General features: G+C 42.3%; 1 pseudogene; it reads left to right on the top strand.

The window, feature by feature from the left end:
* The first annotated feature begins 1,465 nt into the window (after positions 1–1,465).
* Positions 1,466–21,126, top strand: LOC129823320 (C-C chemokine receptor type 3-like; annotated as a pseudogene).
* Positions 21,127–22,309: the final 1,183 nt, after the last annotated feature.

Raw genomic sequence — 22,309 nt, forward strand, 5'->3', positions numbered from 1 at the left:
CGTTCTACTTGCCACACGGAATCCAATGTGACGTTCTACTTTCCACACGGAATCCAATGTGACGTTCTACCTTCCACACGGAAACCAATGTGACATTCTACCTGCCACACACGGAAACCAATGTGACATTCTACCTGCCACACGGAAACCAGTGTGACGTTCTATCTTCCACACGGAAACCAATGTGACGTTCTACCTGCCACACGGAAACCAATGTGACGTTCTACCTGCCACACGGAAACCAATGTGACATTCTACCTGCCACACACGGAAACCAATGTGACATTGTACCTGCCACACACGGAAATCAATGTGACATTTTATCTGCCACACGGAAACCGATGTGATGTTTTACCTGCCACACGGAAACCAGTGTGACGTTTTCCTTGCCACACGGAAACCAGTGTGACATTCTAGCTGCCACACAGAAACCAATGTGATGTTGTACCTGCCACACGGAAACCAATGTGACGTTCTACCTGCCACACGGAAACCAATGTGACGTTCTAGCTCCCACACGGAAACCAGTGTGACATTCTAGCTCCCAAACGGAAACCAATGTGACGTTCTACCTGCCACACGGAAACCAATGTGACGTTCTACCTGCCACACACGGAAACCAATGTGACATTGTACCTGCCACACACGGAAATCAATGTGACATTTTATCTGCCACACGGAAACCGATGTGATGTTTTACCTGCCACACGGAAACCAGTGTGACGTTTTCCTTGCCACACGGAAACCAGTGTGACATTCTAGCTGCCACACAGAAACCAATGTGATGTTGTACCTGCCACACGGAAACCAATGTGACGTTCTACCTGCCACACGGAAACCAATGTGACGTTCTAGCTCCCACACGGAAACCAGTGTGACATTCTAGCTCCCAAACAGAAACCAGTGTGACATTCTACCTGCCACACGGAAACCAATGTGACGTTTTACCTGCCACATGGAAACCAATGTGACGTTGAACCTGTCACACGGAAACCAGTGTGACGTTGTACCTGTCACACGGAAACCAGTGTGACGTTGAACCTGTCACACGGAAACCAATGTGACGGTGTACCTGCCACACAGAAACCAAAGTGACGTTGTACCTGCCACACGGAAACCAATTTGACCAATGTGACTTTCTACTTGCCACACGGATATTAATGTGACGTTTTACCTCACGGTTATCAGAAAGGCAGTTGGTGACCATATTTCTCCTCGCGGTCATCAGAAAGGCAGTTGGTGACCATATTTATCCTCAGGGTCTTTGGAAAGGCAGTTGGTGACCATATTTATCCTCATGGTCATCAGAAAGGCAGTTGGTGACCATATTTCTCCTCGCGGTCATCAGAAAGGCAGTTGGTGACCATATTTCTCCTCGCGGTCATCAGAAAGGCAGTTGGTGACCATATTTCTCATCAGGGTCTTTCGGAAAGGCACCACGGAGACATTCGCGTCAGAGGAACCAATGAGAAGAAAGGGGACATGGGACACAGGGGGGGCCACTGGCCTGTGGGGATCTCCCTGCGAGGACGGTTTGCCTGGGCAACCGGGAACACCAGGCTACCCTGGGAAGCCTGTGAGTTTTTCTGAATGCTGACCTTTCTCTAAAATCACCCTGTCCCGTTTCTTCAAACCTTTGCCATCCAGACGCCAACCGTCTTACCCATTGTGGCCTTATCTGTGTCTTACAGGGGAAGCCTCCCTCTGACAACCACTTGATGAAGCTCTGCAGGGTTATGTTGCAGAGTAAGTACCTGTCACAGCCCACCCAGCAGTAGCTCTGCAGTGTCAATAACTAAAGTGCAAATTGAAGTAAGCTGGAAAGCACATGAATTGTTGTTGACTCAGCAGCTTAAGACTGTCGGGATTAAACAATACACACATATATTGAAATGTAAATTGAGTGTAGGGACTTGACTACAACTTTGAATTCATGTTGAAAACGCACATTTTCTTAGAGGGTGGATCAGCTTTAATATTGCAGACAGATTGTGACTTCCATCAATGTAATTGTCTGTATCATTTCCAATTCCCCATATATATATATTTTTTTTATATATTTTCCTTTATTATTTCCCCCTAACCCTACCATCCCTCCCCTATAATAAACTAATGAGCAACCACACTTAGGCTTCTGCTGTACTTCCAGCTTATACAGTACATACTACTGTATATACATTTTACAGACAGAGTATATTTTACATGAGTTGTCTTTTTATTTTTAGCCCCGCCCTACAGCTCCATCCAACCCCTCCCATCTATCTCTGAAGACCATCCAGTTTCTATTTGCCATATATTTTCCAATTATGCTGTGATGTTTTACAAAATTTCAGAACCTAACTATTCTCATAGTTTCTACAGATTGTAAATTAAAGATACATCTTTATTTTTTTGCTAAGAGTACTATTATATTATTGATTGATTGACTAGGACTTTTCAAATCACCCAGCAGGGCTATTTGCAGAGTTAGCTCCAGGTATGAATATGTATTTAGAGCAGGTAGGTAAAACAGTAACATTCATACAGTATCATATTACATTCAGTAGCCATATGTTTATCCGGTAACAGAAGAAGGTGTAATGTGGCCTTAAAGTGCCAATCACGAGACATCTTAATGACTTTGTAAAAAAAAATGCTATGCATAAATGAATTGATTATTTGAGATTGACTAATTGATTTACCTAGTGATTTGAATAACTAAATTGAGGTTGGGCCCTCCCAGGACAGCTACCCCAGCTGCTGCAGACACTAGTCTCTCCGAGCAGGTGTGAGCCGTGTGAGACAGTGAAGGGACCCCCAGGACAGCTACCCCAGCTGCTGCAGACACTAGTCTCTCCGAGCAGGTGTGAGCCGTGTGAGACAGTGAAGGGACCCCCAGGACAGCTACCCCAGCTGCTGCAGACACTAGTCTCTCCGAGCAGGTGTGAGCCGTGCGAGACAGGGAAGGGACCCCCAGGACAGCTACCCCAGCTGCTGCAGACACTAGTCTCTCCGAGCAGGTGTGAGCCGTGCGAGACAGTGAAGGGACCCCCAGGACAGCCAGGACTCAAAGGTTCCATTGGAACCCCGGGCTACCCGGGTATAACTGGCTCAGCAGGATACCCAGGGTCCCCTGGCTTGCAGGGACCCCTGGGAGTCAAAGGTAAGACACCCCAAAGACTATACTGAGTATTTGGTAGCGCTTTACTCTAGAACAGTGGTCACCAACCTTTTCTGAGTCAAAATGCATGCCGAAATCTACCGCTCTGATTTTTTATTAAACATGACTAAAAAAAAACACAAGCCTATGCAACATTAACCAATTAAAACAGTTCTGTAGCAATGAGGTTTGTGAATTAGGCTATAGGCCCAATGCATTATCACTGCATATTGGCTTTGCTCGAATTACTCTACCAGTGATCTGATCAGACTATTTTCAAATGATATTTAAAACATTTAGGTATAAGATCACACTGATAATATATATTTTGTTGTGTTACTTGTGAGGCACAGTTAAGTCAGCATTATACATCTACAGTACCAGTCAAAAGTTTGGACACACCTACTTATTCCAGGGTTTTTCTTTATTTTTACTATTTTCTACATTGTGGAATAGTAGTGAAGACATTTAAACTATGAAATAACACATATGGAATCACCAAAAAAGTGTTAAACAAATCAAAATATATTTTATATTTGAGATTCTTCAAAGTAGCCACCCTTTGCCTTAATGACAGCTTTGCACACTCCTGGCATTCTCTCAACCAGCTTCATAATATTGTCACCTGGAATGCATTTCAATTATCAGGTGTGCCTTGTTAAAAGTTAATTTGGGGAATTTCTTTCCTTCTTAATGTATTTGAGCCAATCAGTTGTGTTGTGACAAGGTAGGGGTGGTATACAGAAGATATCTCTATTTGATAAAAGACCAAGTCCATATTATGGCAAGAACGGCTCAAATAAGCAAAGAGAAATGAAAGTCCATCATTACTTTAAGACATGAAGGTCAGTCAATCCGGAAAATTTCAAAAACTTTGGAAGTTACTTCAAGTGCAGTCGCAAAAACCATCAAGCGCTATGATGAAACTGGCTCTCATGAGGACCGCCACAGTAAAAGAAGACCCAGAGTTACCTCTGCGGCAGAGGATAAGTTCATTAGAGTTACCAGCCTCAGGAATTGTAGCCCAAATAAATGTTTCACAGAGTTCAAGTAATAGACACATCTCAACATTAACTGTTCAGAGGAGACTGTGTGAATCAGGCCTTCATGGTCGAATTGCTACAAAGAAACCACTACTAAAGGACACCAATAATAAGAAGAGACTTGCTTGGTCCAAGAAACTCGATCAATGGACATTAGACTGGTGGAAATCTGTCCACCTGCCATGTTTTTGTGAGACGCAGAGTAGGCGAACGGATGATCTCTGCATGTGTGGTTCCCACCGTGAAGCATGGAGAAGGAGGTGTGGGGGTGCTTTTCTGGTGACACTGTTGGTGATTTATTTATAATTCAAGGCATGCTTAACCAACATGGCTACAATAGAATTCTGTGGCGATATGTCATGGGCACTGCGTTCATCCACCTCTGGCCTGCTCGCCTCCCTACCACTGAGGAAGTACAGTTCCCGCTCAGCCCAGTCAAAACTGTTCGCTGCTCTGGCACCCTAATGGTGGAACAAACTCCCTCACGACGCCAGGACAGCGGAGTCAATCACCACCTTCCGGAGACACCTGAAACCACACCTCTTTAAGGAATACCTAGGATAGGATAAAGCAATCCTTCTGACCCCCCCCCCCCCTTAAAAGATTTAGATGCACTATTGTAAAGTGGCTGTTCCACTGGATGTCATAAGATGAATGCACCAATTTGTAAGTCGCTCTGGATAAGAGCGTCTGCTAAATGACTTAAATGTAAATGTAAATGTCATGTCATCTGGTTTGCGCTCAGTGGGACTATCATTTTGTTTTTCAACAGGACAATGACCCAAAACACACCTCCAGGCTGTGTAAGGGCTATTTGACCAAGAAGGAGAGTGATGGAGACGTGCTGCATCAGATGACCTGGCCTCCACAATCACCGACCTCAACTCAATTAAGATAGTTTGGGATGAGTTGGACCGCAGAGGGTCCCTGGTTCGCGAGGGGACGGACTAAAGTTAAACTGTTACATTGACAGTACTGAATAACAACTTAAACAATCATTTACATGTAAAAACAGCAGTTCTTTGATGTATTCGTTGTCTCTAGTCATGGTTTTAAAAGTTTTGTAATCTCACAGTATCAAACTTGTTGTGCGCTAGAGGCTTCTCTTTACAGTCTATGTCTAGATGAAACTGTGCAGACATCGTGATCTGAGCTATCTGATTGGCCAGCGGTAGACTTATAGGTGCACCTGATTCACTCTGTTCTTGGGCCTGCCGGGTAGCCGGTGTTCTACCCTCAGACTCATAAAATGGTTCAAAATGGGAACAATTTGCCTCCCCGGCGCTAGCACTGCTGAATCAAGTGCACCTACTGTAAACAGCGCGAAACAAATAACATAATAATAATAATAATAATATAATAATAATAATCCCGCTCTTCCCTTCTCCTGGCGATTGAGGGCGCCACATTACCCTGCATCACGCACTCCTGTCATCCATCACGCACACCTGCCTTCCCTCGTCACTCGCATCAGTGTTATTGGACTCACCTGGACTCACTTATCACATGTTCATTTCCTCCCCTATAATTGTCTGTTTCCTTGCTCTGTTCCCTGCTGCTGCATTGATTGTTTCTTGTCTTAGATTCTGTTTGCTGACGCTGTGCCTGTCTCGTTATATGTGCGTCATTTATTAAATGTTACTCCACGTACCTGCTTCGTCACTCCAGCGTCATTCTGCGTGACACTACTCATGTAAGAGTAAAAATGTATCTGGTCAGAAAACTCAACAAAAATATAAACGCAACATGTAAAGCGTTGGTCCCAGGTTTCATGAGATGGAATAAAACATTACCAGAAATGTTCCATTCGCACAAAAATCTTATTTCTGTTTACTTACCTGTTAGTGAGCATTTCTCCTTTGCCAATAAAATCCATCCACCTGACAGGTGTGGCATATCAAGAAGCTGATTCAAAATCATGATCATTACACAGTTGCACTTTGTGCTGTAGACCCTAAAAGGCCACTCTAAAATGTATTGTTTTCTCACACAACACAAGGTATCTCAAGTTTTGAAGGAGTGGGCAATTGGCATGCTGATTGGAGGATTCTACAACGGGTTGGTCAAAACAAGCATTATGATCGGTTGAGATGCGTTCTAAGCCATACTAAAAAAAGCTATTTAGCACGGGTAAGCCTATGACGCAAAAATTGTCATCTTGTTTTCTGTTAGATTCTGAGAAATCCCTACTCATCTAGTGACCCATCAGCCCTGCCAGCCAATTCATTAACTTGATCTCCACTGTAAAAAAAGCATCTACACATTATTTCCCCTTACTTCTAGTCTAACATTTAGTTTGCAACAACGGGGGGTTGTAAAAAATATTGCTGTCTTTCTCTTGACATTTGCAACATTGTTTCACTATTGACATTCGATGTTGAGAATATATTCTATTGAGGATTAACGTGTCAAGATGAGACATCTTTTCTCAGCCAGTCGAAAACATGAATCAAAGAACTATCAATAGAAAAACCGGTCAAACGAAACGAAATTCAGCTACTTTGCTGTTATTCTAGCTTCATGTTTTGTTGTGACTTTGTTAGCCGTAGTTAGCTAGCTAGCATGCAAGGGATAAGAGTGTTGCCAGCCAGCATGGTAACGGAACATTTTGAATGAGCTACTGGGTCGTGTCCATAGATATAAACTCAGCAAAAAAAGAAACATCCTTTTTTCAGGACCGTGTCTTTCAAAGATAATACATAAAAATCCAAATAACTTCACAGATCTACATTGTAAAGGGTTTAAACACTGTTTCCCATGCTTGTTCAATGAACCATAAACAACTAATGAACATGCACCTGTGGAACGGTCGTTAAGACACTAACACCTTACAGACAGTAGGCAATTAAGGTCACAGTTATGAACACTTAGGACACTAAAGAGGCCTTTCTACTGACTCTGAAAAACACCAAAAGAAAGATGCCCAGGGTCCCTGCTCATCTGCGTGAACGTGCCTTAGGCATGCTGCAAGGAGGCATGAGGACTGAAGATGTGGCCAGGGCAATAAATTGCAATGTCCGTACTGTGAGACGGCTAAGACAGAGAGACAGGACGGACAGCTGATCGTCCTCGCAGTGGCAGACCACGTGTAACAACACCTGCACAGGATCGGTACATCTGAACATCACACCTGCGGGACAGGTACAGGATGGCAACAACTGCCCGAGTTACACCAGGAATGCACAATCCTTCCATCACTGCTCAGACTGTCCGCAATAGGCTGAGAGAGGCTGGACTGAGGGCTTGTAGGCCTGTTGTAAGGCAGGTCCTCACCAGACATCATCGGTTACAACGTCGCCTATGGGCACAAACCCACCGTCGCTGGACCAGACAGGACTGGCAAAAAGTGCTCCTTACTGAAGAGTCGCGGTTTTGTCTCATCAGGGGTGATGGTCGGGTTAACGTTTATCGTCGAAGGAATAAGCGTTACACCGAGGCCTGTACTCTAGAGTGGGATCGATTTGGAGGTGGAGGGTCCGTCATGGTCTGGGGTGTTGTGTAACGGCATCATCGGAATGAGCTTGTTGTCATTGCAGGCAATCTCAACGCTGTGCGTTACAGGGAAGACATCCTCCTCCCTCATGTGGAATCCTTCCTGCAGGCTCATCCTGACATGACCCTCCAGCATGACAATGCCACCAGCCATACTGCTTGTTCTGTGCGTGATTTCCTGCAAGACAGGAATGTCAGTGTTCTGCCATGGCCAGCGAAGAGCCCGGATCTCAATCCCATTAGCACATCTGGGACCTGTTGGATCGGAGGGTGAGGGCTAGGGCCATTCCCCCCAGAAATGTCCGGGAACTTGCAGGTGCCTTGGTGGAAGAGTGGGGTAACAGCTCACAGCAAGAACTGGCAAATCTGGTGCAGTCTATGAGGAGATGCACTGCAGTACTTAATGCAGCTGGTGGCCACACCAGATACTGACTGTTACTTTTGATTTTGACCCCCCCTTTGTTCAGGGACACATTATTCAATTTCTGTTAGTCACATGTCTGTGAACTTGTCTGTGAACTTGTTCAGTTTATGTCCCAGTTGTTGAATCTTGTTATGTTCATACAAATATTTACACATGTTAAGTTTGCTGAAAATAAATGCAGTTGACAGTGAGAGGATGTTTCTTTTTTGGCTGAGTTTAGAGCAAAAAGACTTCACGACTGGCTCGCGTCTCTGGCAAACTAACCGATAGAATAAACAGCTACTAACCATAGATGTGTCAGGACTAGGCCTATATTTTTGTTGAGGGATGAAATAGTAGCCTATAAATAAATGTATCATAATTAGACACATTTCACTATGGAATTAAATGGATGTCCAATGTGTGTATATATATATATATAAATATTTGAGCATTTTAGCTAACCCCAACCTTTTTCCTTAACCTACTCCTCCTACCCTGTTATGTTAATTCCATTATTATTTATTTTTACAAAAGCTGTATCCCTTCTAGACAATACCAGATTTACACCCCCTTCTTCTCTTCCCGAACCTCTCCTTTCCACTTTAAAGGGTCGATTTACCCTCCATCCTCCTTCTCTTCTGAACTTCTCCTTTTCCACTTTGAAGGGCACTTTCTTTTCTTGGCTGGCCCAATCTCCTCCCCTTCGGTTGTGCCGCTACAAGCTGTAAATAAAAAAGACACAAAAAAAATATTGATTTCTACATCATATGGCACGAAAAGCTTACTGAGATGATACACTAACTGTATGACAGAGGTGCTTATAGGACTTGTCATAAAAACAGAATGTCATTTACAGACAGACACACACACACACACACACACACACACACACACACACACACACACACACACACACACACACACACACACACACACACACACACACACACACACACACACACACACAGAGAGAGAACAATGCATGGGGGGATGCTACTGTTGACTGACCTGTTGATTTAGCTAATATTAGCTAGCTACATAGTTGACACTGCAGCTAGCTAGCTTATCTAGTGGCAACCTAATGTGATAGCTAGTTAGCTATTGCCACACACATCTGATTAATCTGTTCACTCTTTATGCCAATGATAAGGTGGCTAGTTAGCCAACAAGGTGGCTAGTTAGCCATCAAACTTTTTCTGTCAAATTCTGGGTTAGCCAAAGCTAGCTACCTAGCCATTTTATACACAATTTCAACGGCAGAATTATATATTAGAAATACTTATTTTACTCGAGAAATATGTAATATTACAAAGGCAGAAGATTATTCAAGTTTGACTTATCTCTGATCGGGTCTGGCTAAGGACCTAAGAACAAAATTAAGACAAAAATATAAGAGCCATGTTGGAGATAAAACTGGGTTTGATGGACAACTTTGAGAGCCAATGGACTTCAAGAGATTTTCTGATAAGCTATTTTGAATACATTTCATTAGTCAAGGGGTTGTGAAATGTTCATACAGATGTAAAGGGGAACCAGTAGTATCGATTCATGTAAAAAAAAAAATATATATATATTACAAAATTTGGTTAGGAGTTTTTAATCTGACAGCGACTTTCCAATATAAATCTAAATAACTAAAGCCATTTGGCAAAATGTTACGGAGTAAATAGTAAGTTACTTCCTTCAGAAATGACTTGAGTAAGAGTAAGAGTACATGTACACCCACAGAGAGTAACTAGACCAGTACTAGTTCCTCCAGACAGTAACTAGTTCCTCTAGACAGTACTAGTTCCTCCAGACAGTAACTAGTTCCTCTAGACAGTACTAGTTCCTCCAGACAGTCCTAGTTCCTCTAGACAGTGCTAGTTTCTCCAAACAGTACTAGTTCCTCCAGACAGTACTAGTTCCTCCAGACAGTACTAGTTCCTCCAGACAGTACTAGTTCCTCCAGACAGTACAGCCCACAGAGTAACTAGACCAGTACTAGTTCCTCCAGACAGTACCTAGTTCCTCCAGACAGTAACTAGTTCCTCTAGACAGTACTAGTTCCTACAGACAGTACTAGTTCCTCCAGAGAGTACTAGTTCCCCCAGACAGTACTTGTTCCTCCAGACAGTACTAGTTCCTCCAAACAGTATTAATTCCTCCAGACAGTACTAGTTCCTCCAGACAGTACTAGTTCCTCCAGACAGTACTTGTTCCTCCAGACAGTACTAGTTCCTCCAAACAGTACTAATTCCTCCAGACAGTACTAGTTCCTCCAGACAGTACTAGTTCCTCCAGAGAGAACTAGTTCCTCAAGACAGTACTAGTTCCTCCAGACAGTACTAGTTCCCCCAGACAGTACGAGTTCCCCCAGACAGTACTAGTTCCTCCAGACAGTACTAGCTCTTCCAAACAGTACTAATTCCTCCAGACAGTACTAGTTCCTCCAGACAGTACTAGTTCCTCCAAACAGTGCTGGTTCCTCCAGACAGTCCTAGTTCCTGTAGACAGTACTATTTCCTACAGACAGTACTAGTTCCTCCAGACAGTACTAGCTCCTCCAGACAGCGATAGTTCCTCCAGACAGTACAGCCCACAGAGAGTAACTAGACCAGTACTAGTTCCTCCAGACAGTACTAGTTCCTCCAGACAGTACTAGTTCCTCCAGACAGTACTAGTTCCTCTAGAACAGTACTAGTTCCTCCAGACAGTACTAGTTCCTCCAGACAGTACTAGTTCCTCCAGACAGTACTAGTTCCTCTAGACAGTACTAGTTCCTCTAGACAGTACTAGTTCCTCCAGACAGTACTAGTTCCTCCAAAGAGTACTAGTTCCTCCAGACAGTACTAGTTCCTCCAGACAGTACTAGTTCCTCTAGACAGTACTAGTTCCTCTAGACAGTACTAGTTCCTCCAGACAGTACTAGTTCCTCCAAACAGTACTAGTTCCTCCAGACAGTACAAGTTCCTCTAGACAGTACTAGTTCCTCCAGACAGTACAAGTTCCTCTAAAACAGTACTAGTTCCTCCAGACAGTACTAGTTCCTCCAGACAGTACAGCCCACAGAGAGTAACTAGACCAGTACTAGTTCCTCCAAACAGTACTAGCTCCTCCAGACAGTACTAGTTCTTCTAGACAGTACTAGTTCCTCCAGACAGTACTAGTTCCTCCAGACAGTACTAGTTCCTCCAGACAGTACTAGTTCCTCTAGAACAGTACTAGTTTTTCCAGACAGTACTAGTTCCTCCAGACAGTACTAGTTCCTCCAGACAGTACTAGTTCCTCCAGACAGTACTAGTTCCTCCAGAGAGTACTAGTTCCTCTAGAACAGTACTAGTTTTTCCAGACAGTACTAGTTCCTCCAGACAGTACTAGTTCCTCCAGACAGTACTAGTTCCTCCAGACAGTACTAGTTCCTCCAGACAGTACTAGTTCCTCTAGACAGTACTAGTTCCTCTAGACAGTACTAGTTCCTCCAGACAGTACTAGTTCCTCCAAACAGTACTAGTTCCTCCAGACAGTACAAGTTCCTCTAGACAGTACTAGTTCCTACAGACAGTACTAGTTCCTACAGACAGTACTAGTTCCTCCAGACAGTACTAGTTACTCTAAAACAGTACTAGTTCCTCCAGACAGTACTAGTTCCTCCAAACAGTACTAGTTCCTCTAAAACAGTACTAGTTCCTTACAGACAGTACTAGTTCCTCCAGACAGTACAAGTTCCTCTAGACAGTACTAGTTCCTACAGACAGTACTAGTTCCTCCAGACAGTACTAGTTCCTCTAAAACAGTACTAGTTCCTCTAGACAGTACTAGTTCCTCCAGACAGTACTAGTTCCTCTAAAACAGTACTAGCTCTTCCAGACAGTGCTAGTTCCTCCAGACAGTACAGCCCACAGAGAGTAACTAGACCAGTACTAGTTCCTCCAAACAGTACTAGTTCCTTCTAGACAGTACTAGTTCCTCCAGACAGTACTAGTTCCTCCAGACAGTACTAGTTCCTCCAGACAGTACTAGTTCCTCTAGAACAGTACTAGTTTTTCCAGACAGTACTAGTTCCTCCAGACAGTACTAGTTCCTCCAGACAGTACTAGTTCCTCCAGACAGTACTAGTTCCTCTAGACCAGTACTAGTTCCTCCAGACAGTACTAGTTCCTCCAGACAGTACTAGTTCCTCCAGACAGTACTAGTTCCTCTAGAACAGTACTAGTTCCTCCAGACAGTACTAGTTCCTCCAGACAGTACTAGTTCCTCTAGAACAGTACTAGTTCCTCTAGACAGTACTAGTTCCTCCAGACAGTACTAGTTCCTCCAGACAGTACTAGTTCCTCCAGACAGTACTAGTTCCTCCAGACAGTATTAGTTCCTCCAGACAGTACTAGTTCCTCAAGACAGTACTAGTTCCTCCAGACCTACTCCATTCCTACTCTGGCATACTGTAGTGTGCCGTTGTCAGTGGCTGTGCCCACTGCACCTCACAGGCACTGAGCTAACCATGACTGTATCTTGCTTATTGCCCGCTTTGAAAATATAGTAAAGCTATTGCTCTAAACAAAAAATTATTTTCCCTAACAATAGTGCTGAACGATCAGGACTTTTTGAGGTCAGTTTTGGTTTCGGTTTGATTATAAAAAAAATGATTATGTATTTTTTTCGGTTTTGATATATATTTATATTTTTTTACATTAAATACACTATGCATTATGTGGGTTGAATGTTGTAACAACACAGAATAAAACAATTAATAAAAGTCCCATGAAGGTAGTGACTACCCATTACTGCTCATCACTTTTTAACCATCATTTATTCACATGACTTTAATAAAATATTTGTTTTATTTTATTTTAATAAGGGCATACTTTTATGATGGCTGAATATCAACTAATTAGATCATGTATTTTCAGGCTTGCAAAAACAACTCGTTTCTATTCCTCTAGATCCTGTTTTCTCTCAGTCTCCATGTCTTGCTCCGCACAGACCGGACAAGTTTTAGGTGAGGTGCAATGGATTATGGTCATTGTAGTTAATTACCACATTTTCTGCACTAAACAATGTAGAATATTGGCATGTTGGAAACTACAACTCCCTACTACATCGCACAGTTCAGGCTTGATCTGATGTATCTCTACAGAAACTGCACAGCGCACTCACACACAAAAACAAATGGAATTCAAGTAATTGAACCAGCTTTGGTCAATTAGTTGTTTGAAAAACTAAAAATAACCGACATTTTGGTTAATCGCTCAGCACTACTAACGAAAAATATATCAACTCCCTACAAATATTAATTTATTATAATCTACATAAGAAATCACACGAGACTTCATGGTTAGCCTGCACGTAGTCTACATAGGCTATTTGAACTGACACCCAGTGTCAGTCTAAATTATTGTATAGCGTACAAACACTGCTTCCAGCTGCCCCCTGGTGTCGATTGTAAATATTAAATAGACATTCAATTTTTTTTCCTCCTGCGTCGAAATGGTTCATATTAAGATCTGACATCTGTACATATAAGTAGGAGAGTGAATAATTTTTTGTAAAACCAGGCTGGCTAATGTAACAGATGTGAAATGGCTAGCTAGTTAGCGGGTACGCGCTAATAGCGTTTCAATCGGTTACGTCACTTGCTCTGACACTTGAAGTAGGGTTTCCCCTTGCTCTGCAAGGGCCGCGGCTTTTGTGGAGCGATGGGTAACGATGCTTCGTGGGTGACCGTTGTTGATGTGTGCAGAGGGTCCCTGGTTCGCGCCTGAAGTCGGGGCGAGGGGACGTACTAAAGTTATACTGTTACACTAACATACTGACATTTTTATACCATTATATATTTTACCACCTAAATGTAAATATGTTGAAGGCTGAGGTACACAAAAGGAAATGCTAATTAGTTACATGATGAGCTACAGTATACCCCCGTGATTTAACTACAGCGGTTACATGATGTGCTACAGTATACCCCCGTGATTTAACTACAGGGATTACATGATGTGCTACAGTATACCTCCTGATTTAACTACAGGGATTACATGATGTATACCCCCGTGATTTAACTACAGCGGTTACATGATGTGCTACAGTATACCTCCTGATTTAACTACAGGGATTACATGATGTATACCTCCTGATTTAACTACAGGGATTACATGATGTGCTACAGTATACCTGCTGATTTAATTACAGGGATTACATGATGTGCTACAGTATACCTCCTGATTTAACTACAGGGATTACATGATGTGCTACAGTATACCTCCTGATTTAACTAGAGGGATTACATGATGTGCTACAGTATAACCCCCGTGATTTAACTACAGGGATTACATGATGTGCTACAGTATACCTCCTGATTTAACTACAGGGATTACATAATGTGGTACAGTATACCTCCTGATTTAACTACAGGGATTACATGATGTATACCTCCTGATTTAACTACAGGGATTACATAATATGGTACAGTATACCTCCTGATTTAACTACAGGGATTACATGATGTATACCTCCTGATTTAACTACAGGGATTACATGATGTGCTACAGTATACCTCCTGATTTAACTACAGGGATTACATGATGTATACCTCCTGATTTAACTACATCGGTTACATGATGTGCTACAGTATACCTCCTGATTTAACTACATCGGTTACATGATGTGCTACAGTATACCTCCTGATTTAACTACAGGGATTACATAATGTGGTACAGTATACCTCCTGATTTAACTACATCGGTTACATGATGTGGTACAGTATACCTCCTGATTTAACTACAGGGATTACATGATGTGCTACAGTATACCTCCTGATTTAACTACAGGGATTACATGATGAGCTACAGTATAACCCCCGTGATTTAACTACAGCGGTTACATGATGTGCTACAGTATACCTCCTGATTTAACTAGAGGGATTACATGATGTATACCTCCTGATTTAACTACAGGGATTACATGATGTGCTACAGTATACCTCCTGATTTAACTACAGGGATTACATGATGTATACCTCCTGATTTAACTACAGGGATTACATGATGTGCTACAGTATACCTCCTGATTTAACTACAGGGATTACATGATGTGCTACAGTATACCTCCTGATTTAACTACAGGGATTACATGATGTATACCTCCTGATTTAACTACATCGGTTACATGATGTGGTACAGTATACCTCCTGATTTAACTACAGGGATTACATGATGTATACCTCCTGATTTAACTACATCGGTTACATGATGTGCTACAGTATACCTCCTGATTTAACTACAGGGATTACATGATGTATACCTCCTGATTTAACTACAGGGATTACATGATGTATACCTCCTGATTTAACTACAGGGATTACATGATGTGCTACAGTATACCTCCTGATTTAACTACAGGGATTACATGATGTATACCTCCTGATTTAACTACAGGGATTACATGATGTATACCTCCTGATTTAACTACAGGGATTACATGATGTGCACACAGTATACCTCCTGATTTAACTACAGGGATTACATGATGTGCTACAGTATACCTCCTGATTTAACTACAGGGATTAAATGATGTGCTACAGTATACCTCCTGATTTAACTACAGGGATTACATGATGTGCTACAGTATACCTCCTGATTTAACTACAGGGATTACATGATGTATACCTCCTGATTTAACTACAGGGATTACATGATGTGCTACAGTATACCTCCTGATTTAACTACAGGGATTACATGATGTGCTACAGTATACCTCCTGATTTAACTACAGGGATTACATGATGTGCTACAGTATTCCTCCTGATTTAACTACAGAGATTACATGATGTATACCTCCTGATTTAACTACAGGGATTACATGATGTGCTACAGTATACCTCCTGATTTAACTACAGGGATTACATGATGTATACCTCCTGATTTAACTACAGGGATTACATGATGTGCTACAGTATACCTCCTGATTTAACTACAGGGATTACATGATGTGCTACAGTATACCTCCTGATTTAACTACAGGGATTACATGATGTATACCTCCTGATTTAACTACAGGGATTACATGATGTGCACACAGTATACCTCCTGATTTAACTACAGGGATTACATGATGTGCTACAGTATACCTCCTGATTTAACTACAGTTATGCTGTTTTGGTGTTATTTATTTCTTTACATTTAAGATTATGTAATACATTTTCATATGCTTTCGTGTATTTTATGATAGACAAGTTTCCGTCTTTTCCATCCTTTCAAGTAACAGTCTACACACCCGTGTACAGTCTTCACATTTTTTTCTGCCTTAAAATGAAAGATGGAAAATCTAGACTATCCAAATAAAGTGTGATCCTTAGTGGAAGCAGCTTTGACAGCATTTATAGCTGTGGATCATTTATAACGAGATTCTACCAACCATCCATATTTCTTAGGGCAGTGGTTACCAACCTTTTCCGAATTTTTATTAACACAAAAAAATCTAAGCCTATGCAACATTAACCAATTCAAAACAGTACTGTAGCAATGAGGTTTGTGCAGTAAGCTATAGGCCCAAACAATATCACTGCATACTGGCTTTGCTTGAATTTACCTGCCAATGTATTGTTGTTCGGGACATTAAAAAAATTTATATTTCAAAATTTGAGGTAGGCGAGGTGAGGTGATCACACCGGTAATAGATCCGTTGTTGTATTTCTTGTGAGGCACAGCTGAGTGAGCATGCATTTAAATAATCTGCTTTTTATTTTACTGGGCTGGTGGTGCTTGCATCTGATGGTCAGTCTCAGCGGAGAGAGAGAGCAGAAGACTGAGGGTCTGCCTCTCAACATCCCTCCGCTCTCCCTTTTCTCCACTGACACTGACCAAAAAGGGACACCGTCTTCCAGCTGATGGCGAAACTCGAGTCGCACCGCATTATTTCTGCCTCATGCACAAATTCATGTTGTTACTCCTATGAACAGAGAAAGTGAAATATTCCTTGATATTAAAAAAGACCCAAGCCGCTAATAATAACAAGGCAAGCCTATAGATACACTTTCCTATTCATTCATTACTGCTGCACTGCTTGCAGCACTGAGTGGAAATAGGAAGAACGCGCATTTTATGGGTTATGAAAGTGTTGACTACAAAGTGTTGACAGTGCTGAGTAAGAATTTAAACATGAACTCACTCATAAAAACAGCAGCTCTTTGCTGTCGTCGTAGACAATCTCTCTCTAGTCAATTTCGCCGCAGCTTTCTTTTACGCCTCCTACGTTACTGCAAGACTCGGTCATCTGAGCAATCTGATTGGCCCGCGGTGGTATAGTGCACTTGAGTTCCTCTCCAGGCCCACCGGGAAAGCAGAGTTTGTACCTTCAGACATGAAATGGCAACAGTTTGCCTACCCGGCACGCAGGGCAGCTGAATTGGCTGCACCTACCACAAACAGCACCGAGACTAATAAAAAAAAATAGAAATACAAGGTTTTATCGATGTTTTTTTTTTTTTACATAAATGTTTGTCAATCGACTAGAAATGGCTCGTGATCGACTTGTTGCGGATCACTGTCTTAGGGCAACACATATATCCTTTGTTTTTGTCACAATTGCTCTCTGCACACATTGCTCTCTGCACACCCTCTGCACACATCGACAACAGCCACCCTCGGAGCATCGTTACCCATCGCTCCACAAAAGCCGCAAGGGAAACAACTCCTTCAAGGTCACAGATTGAAACGCTATTAGCTCGCACCCCGCTAACTAGCTAGCCATTTCACACCGGTTACATTCACCCCCCTTTTGACCTCCTTTTCCGCAGCAACCAGTGATCCGGGTCAACAGCATCAATGTAACAGTACAGCTTCCATCCCTCTCCTCACCCCTACCTGGGCTCGAACCAGGGACCCTCTGCACACATCGACGACAGCCGCCCTCGAAGCATCGTTACCCATCGCTCCACAAAAGCCGCGACCCTTGCATAGCAAGGGAAACAACTACTTCAAGGTCTCAGAGCGATTTATGTCTAGATCTAAAAGGCTCCTTAACAGCTTCTACCCCAAGCCATAAGACTGCTGAACAATTAATCAAATGGCCACCCAGACTATTTGCATCCCCCCCCCCGCCTCTGTTTTTACACTTAAAACTGCATTGCTGGTTAAGGGCTTGTAAGTAAGCATTTCACACATGTGACTTTTTTTTCATATTTCATTTGTTTTGACACTGCTAAAGCTGCTATCTGTTTAAAAGTTGGTCCCAGAGGCATACAGACATCAGTTCCGTAAATTACGAAAGACAGAATCGCTAAGCCATGTTTGCAAGGGAACAAGCATGTATTTTTGATCGGTGGTGTGGTTCTCAAGAGGTCAAGGACCTTAAATACACTCATACTTCTCGAGCAGTTCAAGAATTGCCTTCACGAAAAAATTGCTACCTACATTTATGAGCACAAGGATCATACTCTCAAGAAAGTGGCAGATTTGGGAGGTGAGTTTGTGTTGAGTTGACACATAAAACTACCTTCACAAACAAAGCAACCAGTAGTTATCCCAACGCAAAAAGCAATCCAGAGAAGTCACCTCATACTGCAAGGTTTTAGTCCATATCTACAGTGCCCAAAGATAAATTATCAGAAAACTGGTGTTTTGTATCCACTAGTTTGTCATTACTGCTGTGAGAAATTGTCTCTCAGTGTCCTAAGTTGAAAGAGAAAAAATCACAAAAGAAATTAACTTTTTGGCCTAAATTAAAAACGGACAGTTTTGGGTCAAATCCATTATAACAACATGGAGTGAAACCCTCTGTATTTTCAAGTATTGTGGTGGCAGCATCCTGTTATGGGTATGCTTGTCACTGGCACGGACTGGGAAGTTTGTCAGGATCAACATAAATTTGAAAGGAGCAAACCCCATGTAAAAAGTTGGAGGAAAACCTGCCGTGTAGTCTTCTGAAAACCAAACACCAGGATACGATTACACACATTGAATTCCAAAGACACACCAGAATTACTTTCCAAGAGGTTTTGAGTGTTCCTGAATGGTCCAGTGTCAGTCCTGACATAAATCTGCTTGAAGGTATTGCTGTCCATCAATTGTTCCCAACCAAATTTACAGAGGTTGAAAAAAACAAACAATGGATAGGCCTATATGTTGTGCAAGGTTGATAGAATCTTATTCAAATTGATTCACAGCTGTAATGACTGCCTAAGGTGCTTACACCAAGTGTAACTCTGGTGTGTGAAGACATACTCAATCATGACTTTTTATTAATTTAGAAAATGTTAAATAATTTTTCTTTTACTTTGAAAAGGTGGAGTAGGTTGTATAGATCAGTAGGAAAAAAATCAAATTTAACCGTTTTTTAGATTTAAATTTAAGAGAGCAAAATGTGAAGGGATCTTTCAATTACATTTCCTGGTTTCCCAGAAATCCTTTATGGATGATTCAGGATTTCCCTTCTGATTCTGGCAATCCTCCAACTGGGATTTTGGGAAAACCAGGGGATTTATTGAAAGTACCCGGAATTTTGCAACCCCATTAGCGACTGTACATTTGATCATGGGGATTGCTCTACCAGCGATTGGTTTCTGTAAAACATTGCTGTTTCAAAATAAACACTGCTCCTAACTCAACTTTGAAAATATGCAAGGTGTGTAGCTAACTTCCTGCTTCCATTCAAGCCTGCATGTTTGAAAAAATGGAGAGCGCATATCATGTTTCATTAATTATAATATATACCATTAACAGGTGCTTTTATCCAAAGCGACTTACAGTCATGCGTGGATACATTTTTGACGTATTGGGTTGTCCCAGGAATCAAACCGACTATCCTGCTGTTGCAAGTTCCATACTGTTCACTGTAGGTTTTATATTTATCTGATCCTACAGTTAGTTTATGGGGAGATTGTGCAATGAGTGACAGAAGGTGAAAATGAGGATGGAAGAGAAATATTAAATCTAAAGGCCAGATGACAAAGGTCTGGTTCAGAGGTTGTTCATCACACCCTGCTGACTTCCCTGTACAGTCCAAACACACACACACCTCTCCCGACAAAGCAACTATTTTCTTTACTTGCTGCAAGCAAACACTCCAGCCAAAAGTTTTGTGTAAGCTAAAATGATTGTTTTCCTCTCTCAATTTCTGATGATTTAAATAAGCTGTTTACTGTAAGAGCTGGCAATGTTTTGACAGGTTTCGAGTAAACAAACCCAGCAATGGAAATACTAAAATTAACTCCTTGGCAAAAGAGGGCTACCAGGACTACAGCTCAGAGAGCAATGCTCCGGAGTTCTGTGACAGAGAATTGATCCACGACTTCGGGGTCAAACTCTCAATCTACTACTTGCTGATCTTCACGCAACAGTTTGGTCTTCTACATCGTCTGCAAGTTGAAGAAACTCAACACAGTGGGCAACATCTTCCTATTCAACCTGGTAATGTCAGACCTGGTCTTCATGTCTAGTCTGCCATTCTGGGCTGTGTACCACCACATGTCCAGCTGGATATTTGGCCCGGGCCTGGTGTAAGATCGTGGGCAGCAATTACTATCTGGGTTTCTACAGCTCCATCTTGTTCCTGCCTCTCATGACCTTTGACCGGTACCTGGCTGTAATCTACACCGTGCCGTCCACCAGGCTTTGCCGGAGGAGCTTATGCCCTGGTCTCGTCCGCCGCTGTGTGGGGCATCAGCCTCCTGGCATGCATCAAGCCGTTTGTCCTCTATGACCAGGCAGAGCATTACTCCCAGGGGTTGGTGTGTGAGGAGGTCAGCGCCTTGGAAAGGATCATCTTTATGGTGTTGGAGTTGTGGGGACCTTACCTCCAGTTAGGCTTGTTTTTTTACTGCTACTTTAGAATCGCCATGACGGTCATCTCCTCCAGGACCGTGAGACTCATATTTGTCATGCTGGACACCTTATACAGTTGTGGTGATGCTTCGAGCGGATGAAGACGACCGTGTGACAATGCGCTGCATGTTACTCGTACGGTCACGGATCTGTACTTCTGTGTCAACCCTGGCTTCCACAAACTTTGTGAGAAAAAAATTCCAGAACCACTTCAGAATTCTGCTGGTGAGACATGTGCTGTGTCTTAATTAAGAACCGTATCTCAGTCAAAGGTACTAGCCGGACAAGGTCACAAATGAGGAACATTCATGTGGGCAGGACTAGTTAAACAGAGGAACAGGTATGGTCTAAGAGCCCTGTGGCACAGAAATGTACAGTATATTAATGAACATCTAGCAGTTGTATATTAGTTAACGAATCTTGGGAAAAAAAACATGGAGTTATTCACTGCTGTGCATCTGCATTGCTTTCTCTTTGGGGATTTAGGCTGGGTTTCTGTGTAGCACTTTGTTACTACTGATGTAAAAAAGGCTTTATTGATTGATTGAAAATAAATGTGTCTATACAATGTTAATTACAGAAGTGATCAACCCACCTTACTTTGTAAAGCACTTTGAGTACCAAGGTTGGTAGAAATACACTATATATATACTGAGTGTACAAAACATTAACGACACCTGCTCTTTCCATGACATAGACTGACCAGGTGAATCCAGGTGAACGCTATGATCCCTTATTGATGTCACTTGTTAAATCCACTTCAATCAGTGTAGATAAAGGGGAGGAGACAGGTTAAAGAACAATTTTATTTCTTGAGACAATTGAGACATGGATTGTGTATGTGTGCCATTCAGAGGGTGAATGGGCAAGACAACAGATTTAAGTGCCTTTGAACGGGTTATGGTAGTAGGTACTAGGCGCACCGGTTTGTGTCAAGAACTGCAACGCTGACGGGTTTTTCATACTCAACAGTTTTGGCAAGTAGTTCAGTATCAGCATGGCTGAAGATGTGGTCAGTTGGTCATTAAGTGTGCGCTTCAATCCTTATCTCTGAAGTTCGGCGCTATAGCGATGTTCCCGCGGTTACAGAGACACTGCATTCACAGTAAACGCTGCGTATGTTTCCATAAAAAAAAAAAAAACTTTAAATTTCCAAGCGGGCTGCAGAACGATCTCTGAAATCTGCAAAAGAGAAATTGGTCTCCAGTGTTTGTCTACATAGAGAGATATCCAGCCACAATCTAAAGAACCCTCAAACTACAATACTAAATCCCTCTTCAACCAGGGAGTTTTTCGCTGCAATTCTCAGAAAATCGAATGACTTTGAGCAAAGAGGAAGAGAGGGTTGGTGACGGATAATTGAGTTACAGATAGCTGGAACACTGGCCAGGTTAGAACACAGGTAAACATTTGTCATGAGAGCAAAACACCTTGA

Source organism: Salvelinus fontinalis, chromosome 25, assembly GCF_029448725.1.
Source record: "Salvelinus fontinalis isolate EN_2023a chromosome 25, ASM2944872v1, whole genome shotgun sequence".
NCBI lineage: Eukaryota > Metazoa > Chordata > Actinopteri > Salmoniformes > Salmonidae > Salvelinus > Salvelinus fontinalis.